Source organism: Fukomys damarensis, unplaced genomic scaffold (assembly GCF_012274545.1).
Source record: "Fukomys damarensis isolate Sample0158 unplaced genomic scaffold, DMR_v1.0_HiC HiC_scaffold_16, whole genome shotgun sequence".
In the NCBI taxonomy this organism is placed as follows: domain Eukaryota; kingdom Metazoa; phylum Chordata; class Mammalia; order Rodentia; family Bathyergidae; genus Fukomys; species Fukomys damarensis.
In genome coordinates this window covers 70,155,838-70,164,842 of record NW_022900928.1, presented here as the reverse complement: position 1 = coordinate 70,164,842, position 9,005 = coordinate 70,155,838, and the positions used below count along the sequence as shown (strand labels likewise).

The following is a 9,005-nucleotide window of genomic DNA, read 5'->3' as shown; positions in this document are numbered from 1 at the left end:
GGCAAACTGAACTAAGTTGGAAGCCCCAGAGCAAGTTTGAGTGGAACGGGCCCAGAATCAGACAGTGTTGAAGATCTGGTGGACATCTGCACTGGCATGTTTGTTAGCCAGGGCGTCTGAGTGTGGCACAGAGGTCAGTGCTTGAGTAGTGAATTGTGACCCCAGTGTAGTCAGATGGTAGTTAGTGGGGGCAGAACGTATGTCACTGTCCCTGAGCGCATGCGGAGCAGAGATGCTTAGCGTGAGGTCCAAAGACAGTTTCTGTAGGATTCAGTGGAGGCTCTCATCATGTAAAAATGTATTGTACTTTGTGTGTGTGTGTGTGTGTGTGTGTGTGTGTGTGTGTGTAAGAGAGAGAGAGAGAGAGAGAGAGAGAGAGACTCTTTGCCCAGCCCCATGGAGGAATCCATTACACTACACTTCAAACACAGCGATTCAGTCTGGACTGTGACGCTCAGAGTTTGGGACCGGCAGCCCCTCCACCGTCCGCCACTGTTGGGAGGTCACTCTCCACCCCAGGGACAGCCCCTCCGGAAAGCACCTCTCGGCCTCCAGACAGCCGGTCCTGTAAGCCTGAGCCATCACCCAACCTGTGGGCCATGGGCCCGGGACGACCTGAGAAGTGGAGGGAGGAGACCTGGGAATCAGATTCCACCTTCGCCTCTGCCACTCCCCAGCTGTGGCGTTTCCCTCTCACTTCTGGGGTTTCCACTTCCTTATTGGTCACCTGGGTCCACAGGAATGTAGGTCAGCCAGACAAATGCAGGATGAGGGCAGCCACCGTGCAAAAAAGGGCAACGAGGAAGAACAAGCGTGTGCTCCGCGGTCCCCCAGACAGCGCGGGTGGAGAAAGCTAAAGCCGGCCCTGAGATATGCACCCTTGCCCGATGTGGTCTTCTTCTCACCGCTCCACTTCTTCTTCCCCTCCTGACTTCAAATTCCTACCGTTAAGTGCACTTCAGTGTTCTCTAGATGGGTGCTATGGACTGAACTGAATTGTGTCCCCTTAAAGTTCAAGGACTAAGTCGGGCACAGTGGCTTATACCTCTAATCCCAGCTCTTAAGAGGCTGAGGCAGGAAGATTGCCACAAATTCAAGGATAGTCTGAGCTACATAGTGAGTCCAAGACCAGCCTGAACTACATAGACCCCGTTTCAAAAAAAAAAATTTTTTTTTCATGGACAAAAAAGCCCTATTCCATGATACAGTGGTATTTGGAGAGAGGGCCTTTGGGTGGTAATTATGTTGACTGGTGTTATGAGAGTGGGGTCCTCACGGCAGATTTAAGGGGCCAGAGCTTGGCCCTGCAGCCCTCCATTCAAGGACATAGAGAAAAAGTGGCAATCCGCAGGTCAGGAGGAGAGCCCTCGCCAAAACACCTTGTCACACCTTGATCTCAGACTTTCCAGGGTGCAGAACCATTAGAAAATAAATAGAAATAAATGTCTGTTGGTTAAGCTCTTGGTCTGTGATACCTTGTTTTAACAGTCCAAGCTGACCATGATAGTAGCCTTCTTTCCTAGCTGAGTGAATTTGTTTCAATTTCCTCCAACAAAATTTTGTTAAGGGTTGGGGTTGCAGCTCAGTGGGTGATCTCTTGGCTGGCATGAATAAGACCCTGGGTTCAAACCCTAACACTGTAAAAAAGAAAAGAAAACCTTCCTTAAACTCACAAACACAGAGGCAAGCTGGGTTTTGCTCACCCTGAGATAAAGCACATGAATAATAAACATTAATAAAATGGTAGAGAGGGGTAAATGAGTGGCCAGTGCTTACTATGGACTAGGTACCATGCAAAATGCTAGGGAAATAAAAACTCTGACATCACTCTCTCTAAGAGTCACAGTCTAACCCAGGAAACTGATGTAAGCCAGCTATGGCGATGTGATCTGAGGAATCTTCTGCCATGGGGGCATACAACAGGCCAGGCAGTGCACAGCCTCATGAGTGCAAGCACAAACTTTCTGCCTAGAGCTGGGAGCAGAGAGACAGGTACAGGTGTGAGATATGAAAAGTGGAGCCTGAGAAATTTTCTCAAAAGAGAAATTATTTGAAGCTGGGCGTGGTGGCACAGGCCTGTAATCCCAGCACTCATGAGGCTGAGGCAGGAGGATCACTGTGAGTTCAAGACCAGCCTGGGCTACACAGTGAGTTCCAAGTCAGCCCCAACTACATAGTGAGACCCTGTCTCAAAAAACCAAAAAAAAAAAAAAAAAAAAAAAAAAAAAAAAAAAAAAGAAAGAGAAATTATTTGAAAAGGATGGATAAGATCTCACCTAAGAAAAATGCAACCACAAAGAAGATATTTATTGATTCACTAACAATTTGAGGTGCTGAAAATGCAGGGCCCAGAGAAGTCAAAGGTAGAACGCTACATCAAAGGTCTGGGGGTGTGTGGGGAAGCGGGTAGAGGGAGCTGGAAAGGCAGGAGGCAGCCAGGCTGTGATGGATCCCCTACTGAAAGCCATCCCTAGAAACTCAGGAGGGAGCCTCAGAAAAAGGAGACAATTCAATAGCAGGGTAATTTAGAATGTGGCTATTTTAACACCAAAATGAAATCTTCAAAGGGTTGCTAGGGTTAGGGGTAAAAACAACAGGCTTTAAAGTCAGCTGAATCCAGGCACATTGAGCAGCTTCCAAATCCAATGACCTGCTTTTCTCAAAATGGAAATGCTACTTACTACTTTTCTCAGGACTGAGAAGTGTAAAATAACTCATAACCAGTCCACAACAAATGTAAGCTCGCATTGCGTGTCTCTACTTCAAGGAATTCCAAATTCTCTGCTGTCCCAAGGTGGCCTTTTGAAAAGTGGAGGAAAATGACCCCCGTCGGCATGTAACTCCCAGTACATGACCACCACTTATATGTCTGCCCCTTTCCTTGCCCCAGGGATGTGGTGGCCAGAAGGCACGCTGCCTTATCTCAGGGGCTTGAGGGCCTACACTGTGCTTGCCTGGCCAGAGGAGCGAGAGCCTTGCAACTTTGGAGAAGTGAATGGCACGGATGGGCAAGACAGACATAAACCATCTCATCGAGCCAAGGATGGACCTTTGGCTGAGCTGGTGCTAGAACTCTGACGTCACAGTTCATCAATTTCGCAAACCACACGGTCTCAGAACAAACAGAGCAAAGACTCAGATCTCAGCCCGAGATGTACAGTACCTCTACAGATCCCCAGAAAATGGGAACTGCCAGCAAACACTGAATGTTCCTGTCGCCTTCCTCTTTCTCTGAAGCAGCATCCACACATTTGTGCAGCGGGCAGACACAACACTCAGTACAACTCTTAAAACACTTCCCTGCAGTGTGGTCTCTACACACAGGAAATAGCAGCTGGCTGCATTACCAGGAACGTTTGTTTGCCAGTCGGGCTGCTAGAGCTCAGTGTGTGAGTTTAAAGCTGTGATCAAGAAATGAAAATAAACCAGCAAAGCAGAAACCAAGGTGCCCTCATCCTAGGTCTGAAGAAAAAGCCCTTCGGAGTCAGGAAAAATTGGATAAGGAGCCAGGGCTAGGCCTAATTCAGGACGCCTGTGTAATAAATAACCTTTTGAAGCCTCTTTTTCCTCATTTGTAAATGGATTTATTATCACTCACTGCCTAGGTTTGCAGTGAAGGCTGGTGGGGCAGAGTTTGTAAGGTGCTAAGGGTGGTGACTGGTGCATAAAAGATGTTTCAGTGGGGCTAAGGATTTAGCCGGGGTGCTTAGCATGCACAAGACCCTGACACTAGACACACAAAAAGATGAATCAAATAGCATTTACCTACAATACCCTTGGGACCCAATACAAAATTCACCTGCAGCTCTGTGGAGAAACCAAAGACCCCAGGGGAAGTTGCAGTTCACTGGCTGCTGTGTGATTCTAGAGTACTATCTGCAACAATCTGGTCTGGCACCTGCAAATACAATATACTTATCTGGTTACTTCTCTCTATATATATCTTTTTAAAATTATTTAATTTTCTTTCTTTCCTTTTTCCAAACAGATTGAGAGAGCCAGTGCAGCAAAGGCCATTCTTTATTTGTATTTGTTTCTTTTAATCCAAGTACAATATGCGCCCAATAAATGTGCGTTGAATATCAAAACCCCATTAGCAGGAAATTAGTGGAAAGAGGAGAGAGGCTTCCTGAACCCAGCTCTCAAACAATACTCACTCAGGGGAGTTAGGAGGACAGGGGTAAACTGAGATGGCTGAAGACACAGATGCAGCCTTCTTTAATGCGATCCTTCCCGTTGAAAGATGACAAGTTCCTCTATACAAAAACAATTCCAGAGCCAAGAAGACCAAACAAGGACACAGCCTCAGGCTCTTTAATGGAAACAAAGCAAAAAACAAAACAAAAAAGACTGGTGTAGTATACATTCTCCACATCCTCAGAAATTGCAGTGACAAAAGGAAGATTGTCATCCTTCTGGATTTCCACCATACAGAGTTGAAGACTACCCTACAGCTATTGCTCTTATTGCTCTTATTAGTGAAAATGTCAGTTCTGACTTATTATGAATTCAAGGCCATCCTTGGAGCCTCAAGAGCCTGCAATTCCCCTTTTCTCCAGTTTGACAGTTCTTTTTCTTCCTCCTCAGGGTGGCTGTTGTGCCCTGGCTTGGTTACCCTGGACTTGCTTGCCATCTTTTCCACTGCTGTCTCTATGAGCCTCTACCCATCCCCACACCCTACCCCTAAATGCTTGTCTGGCTCACTGTCCCAGGCCCAGTGCCCAGCCAGAGTCTGCACACAGTGGCGAGGACCTATCCAGAGAGTGAATGCTCAGAGCTGGGCTCTCCCGGATCCCGCACTGGCTCCCGTGGGCTCATTGCTACGCATTCCTCCACCCTCACATATGGATAATCCAGTCCCAACCAGCCCAGAGATTCATGCACATGGAAGCGGCAGCCACCAACAAACACAGCCTTAGGACACCATCAGATGTTGCGTCTCCTTCTTGCAGGTCTCAGATCCCAGGCAGGCCCAGTCCGTTCCACAGAGACTTTGCCATGCTCCTGACTCTAAATCACAGCTCGGGTTCTTTCTGGAGAGGCTGCTCCAAATCTCAGCCACATTCACAACCAGAGAAAGAACATAGGAGACAGCAGAGCCAGTGTCGTTGGGCCACTGGCCTCCAAGTTGCTTTTCCTCATGAACTGAAATCTGATTCTCCCCCCAGCAGTTACATCCACCCACTGAAGCTCACAAAGTAAGTGTCCCTTTTTCTCAAGATAGCCATTCAGATATTAAAGGGGAGAACCGCTCCATCCCTCTTGATCTCTTCCCTTGTGTGGAAGTCGTCTGCCTGACTTTGTCTTCCTCAAAGTCTGGGGTCAGTCTTAGGGTTCTGTAACTCCAGAACTTAGCAAATTCCTGGGTACCTGGCACAGCCATCACTTGGCAAAGTGTTGTTGAATTAACTGGACCATCCTTCTGCCCTGACTCAACATCTTCATTATCTTCCCCAGCTAGAAATATACAACCCCACATTACTGTTTCCCAGGACAACTCGGGAAAGCAGGGGCTAGTTGCCCAGCCCGCAGATGATGGCAAGGAAAAATCTGTAAAAGCCAAACAAAAAACAAAGCAAACCTCACATGCTGAGATTTCATCCTCCATATCCTCAAAGCCAGCTGCCTAGCAAAAAAGCAACCTTCTCTGTTTACTCAGGGTCCCCGGAGAGTCAGCCACTCGGAAGCCCTTACCACTCAGGGCTGACACGGGCCATCTTGTGAGAGCAGTTTTACTGCTGTCCAGCCTCCTCCTGCACACACCCATCTCCTGCTCCACCACTCAGCAGGGCTGGCAGCTGCAGGCCAGAAAGAGCAGCCACACTCACCGTCTCCCAAGGAGGCTTGATGGATGAAGTGATACCCAAGAATTTGGAGCCTGAGGCAGGCGGAGTGCAGGGGGACACTTGTCTCTCAGCCTGTGATCTTACATTTGGAGCGAGATAAGAATGTCACACATTCTCTTCGATGCTGATGCATCAAAGCTGCTGCGGCGCCCCTCCCCAGAATGATGAACAGATCAACTGAGTACTATTTAATCATCCTCAGGCCCTAGGTATTAAAGGGGTTTGCAAAGGACCTAAAAACACACTCTTGCCAAAGATGTAGAAGGACTGGTAATTAACTTAGTCAGAGCCCCCTTCTGCGCTCACTGAATGCTGATTCCAAACATCATGACCTTCCCCACCTGATCTGCCATTTATTATGTGCTTACACATAGGCTATTTTTATGGGCATTATATTTTATAATCCTTGTAACAATTCCTCGAGGCAGATGTCACTACCTTTACTGAAAAGACAGGAAGCTTGAGGCTTAGAAAGGTTTCACAATCTGCCTAAAGGGGAGAAGGAATTTGAATGTACCTCATTCTGACCACAAACTCGAGTACTAGACAAACCACCATGCACTCTACTAACAGAGGCCCACACTGAGGCCACGGGAATAAGGAGCTTCCGGATTCTACCAGGGTAGCTCTCCTTCAGAACCAGGGGCCTAGTGATCTCCAAGGTCCGAGTACAACCCCATGCCTGTCTTCCCACGGGTAGGGGTTAAGATGGGCAGCGCACCTAGAGGCACTTATTCTGAGACACTGCCACATACTCGCGTGCTTCCAGAATGGGTGATGACACCGCTGCAACCCCAACCACATCACAGCACAGACAGCCACAAGGAGTCCAAGGGGAAAACCAGGTTGCCCTCTTGACCCCAGTTCTGCTCCAAGGAACAGTCTCTGCTAGCATTTGCAGACTCCGTTGATTCCAGTACACTAGCCTGTGATATCCATTTTGGATTTCTGACTCCCAAACTGAGTTTGAATTGTTTTAGCCACTAAATTTGCACAGTCTGTTACAGCACCAATAGAAGACTTATGCACACCACTGGCCATTGTTGCTGTATTTCACAAAACCTCTCATATTTCACAAAAGCCACTTGCTAACTTCTTATGATTCATGTCCCTACTTCCCAAAAGAGATGAAGCAAAAATTTAAGCTTCCAGAAGGTTTAGTGCAACTGGCTTCTCAGGTGGCCCTGCAAGCCTTCATCCTGCAGAGCTTGGTGTGGGCTGCTAAGCACGACACAAAACCAATAGCTCACGGTCTCCCTAGGAGAGTCCCGAAGTAACAGGGCCCACTGCTGATAATAGTTTCAGTTTACATGTGCATTGTTTTCTGTGGTTTTAAAATCATGTATCCACTGCCTCATTTTGATTCATCCAACCTATAGAAATAACTTGCTCGGATCACATTTTCAGAAAGTGACAGAGCCAGGACTTGAGCCTGGGCTTTCATCTTGAAAGCCAATTTTCTTTCCCCTATGGCTCACTATGACTTGTTCTTATATTGGCAGATGAGTGACTGAGAATAGGAGGGAAGAAAAAGAAAAGACAGAGGAAAAAACAGAGAAGGTCTAGCTACACAATAAATCAGCCCAGAGCTCCAGAAAATGGCCAAATCTATTTCTTGGATCCTAAACTCAGGGAGGTAATGTGACATGGAAATAAAGAAATTGTGGTCCACATTGGGCTTTTGCTTTAGTTCTATCACAAACTAGCTGTTGGATATTGAAAGAATGTTACTTTATTTGGTGTTCTTGTTTTACTTACATTTAAAAAGAGGGAGCCTCAAGTGGCATGCACCTGTTACCTCAACTACTTGCGAGACTGTGCAGGGTCAAGCCCAGCTGGGGAACTTAGCAATATCCTGCCTCAAAGTCAAAAAAAGCTGGGGATGTAGCTCAGTGGTAGAGTTCCCTGGGTTCGATACCTAATACTGGGGGAAAAAACACTTGCTAAATTCTACTACCAATTCTAGTTATACATTTCTGAGATCCCACCTTTAGAGATTTAGCAGTATCTTACACTTGTACTCTAGATAAAGTATCCTATCTCCAAAAATGCTTTGGACCAGAAGTATTTTTTTGATTTTGGAATATCTGCACACATATAATGAATTTATTTGGGGAGAGGACCTAAATTGCAGCACAAAATTCATCTGTTTTGTATACACCTTATACATGGTAGCCTGAAGATGTTATACCATATTTTTAGTGGGCCTAAGTTTTGACTGCTACCTGTCACAGGAAATCAGGTGCAGGATTTCCCACTTGTAGCATCATGCCAGTTCTCAAAGTTGGAACATTTTGAATTTTGTTCCTTTTTAAAAGTTGTAGCTCTAAGACATTTTATTTTAAAAAGTTGGTCCTCACATACATAAGCTAATATGAGCTTAAAATTTATGACACATTAAAAAATGTATGACACATTTACTTCATTTTTGAGCTTGACCTTCTAGTATCTCTTTAGCTTCACTGATTTTGGCTGCTACGTAAGGAGATCCTCCTTTGCCTGGATCATTTGAGAACATAATTTACCAGTGAGCATCTCTTATGTTTCCTTCATTGGCAGTGGGGCTTATACCTAGCATTAATGCTGCTTTCTGCTTTGTCACTTTGGGTTCAAATCCACCTCTGCAGTAGCCACCACTGAAGGCAGATATGGGTAGACTCTGAGAAGCCTGTTTTACTTGAGGCTCCATATGCTTCCTGGCTTGCAAAACATAACAGCATGCAGATCCTCCAGCAGGAGTGGTCCGTCAAACAAACTTCTGTGACCATGTTCCGGACTCCAAGGGGAATGTGGATCACTCCAGCCCAGAGGCTATGGCCACCACAGTAAGCACAAACCTTCCAAGTACAGGAGTCCTCCAAAACCTGAATTTTGGATTCAGGATGCTCAGCCTACTGTAAGTCATTTGACCTGGCATTTCCAAACATTTCCCTCTCAAATTCAAGAAGAGCACCGCTCCTGTCATATTTGTGCTGCAAATTTAATTTTCTGCTCTTTGTCTAGTTAAGTTACACTACTCATCATCACAAAGATCATCTCCTATCTCTTGCATTGCATCTATGCACTTGATCATAATTTTCTATCTTCCAAACTAGATTGTGAGTTCCCCAAGGGCAGAGACTATATCTAACTGGTTCTGTACTCCCAGTTCCTTTATAA

The 9,005-nt window shown here is 46.1% G+C and overlaps 1 pseudogene; it reads right to left on the bottom strand.

The window, feature by feature from the left end:
• Positions 1-8,268: 8,268 nt before the first annotated feature.
• On the bottom strand, positions 8,269-8,592 carry LOC104858001 (annotated as a pseudogene).
• Between the last annotated feature and the right edge of the window lie 413 nt (positions 8,593-9,005).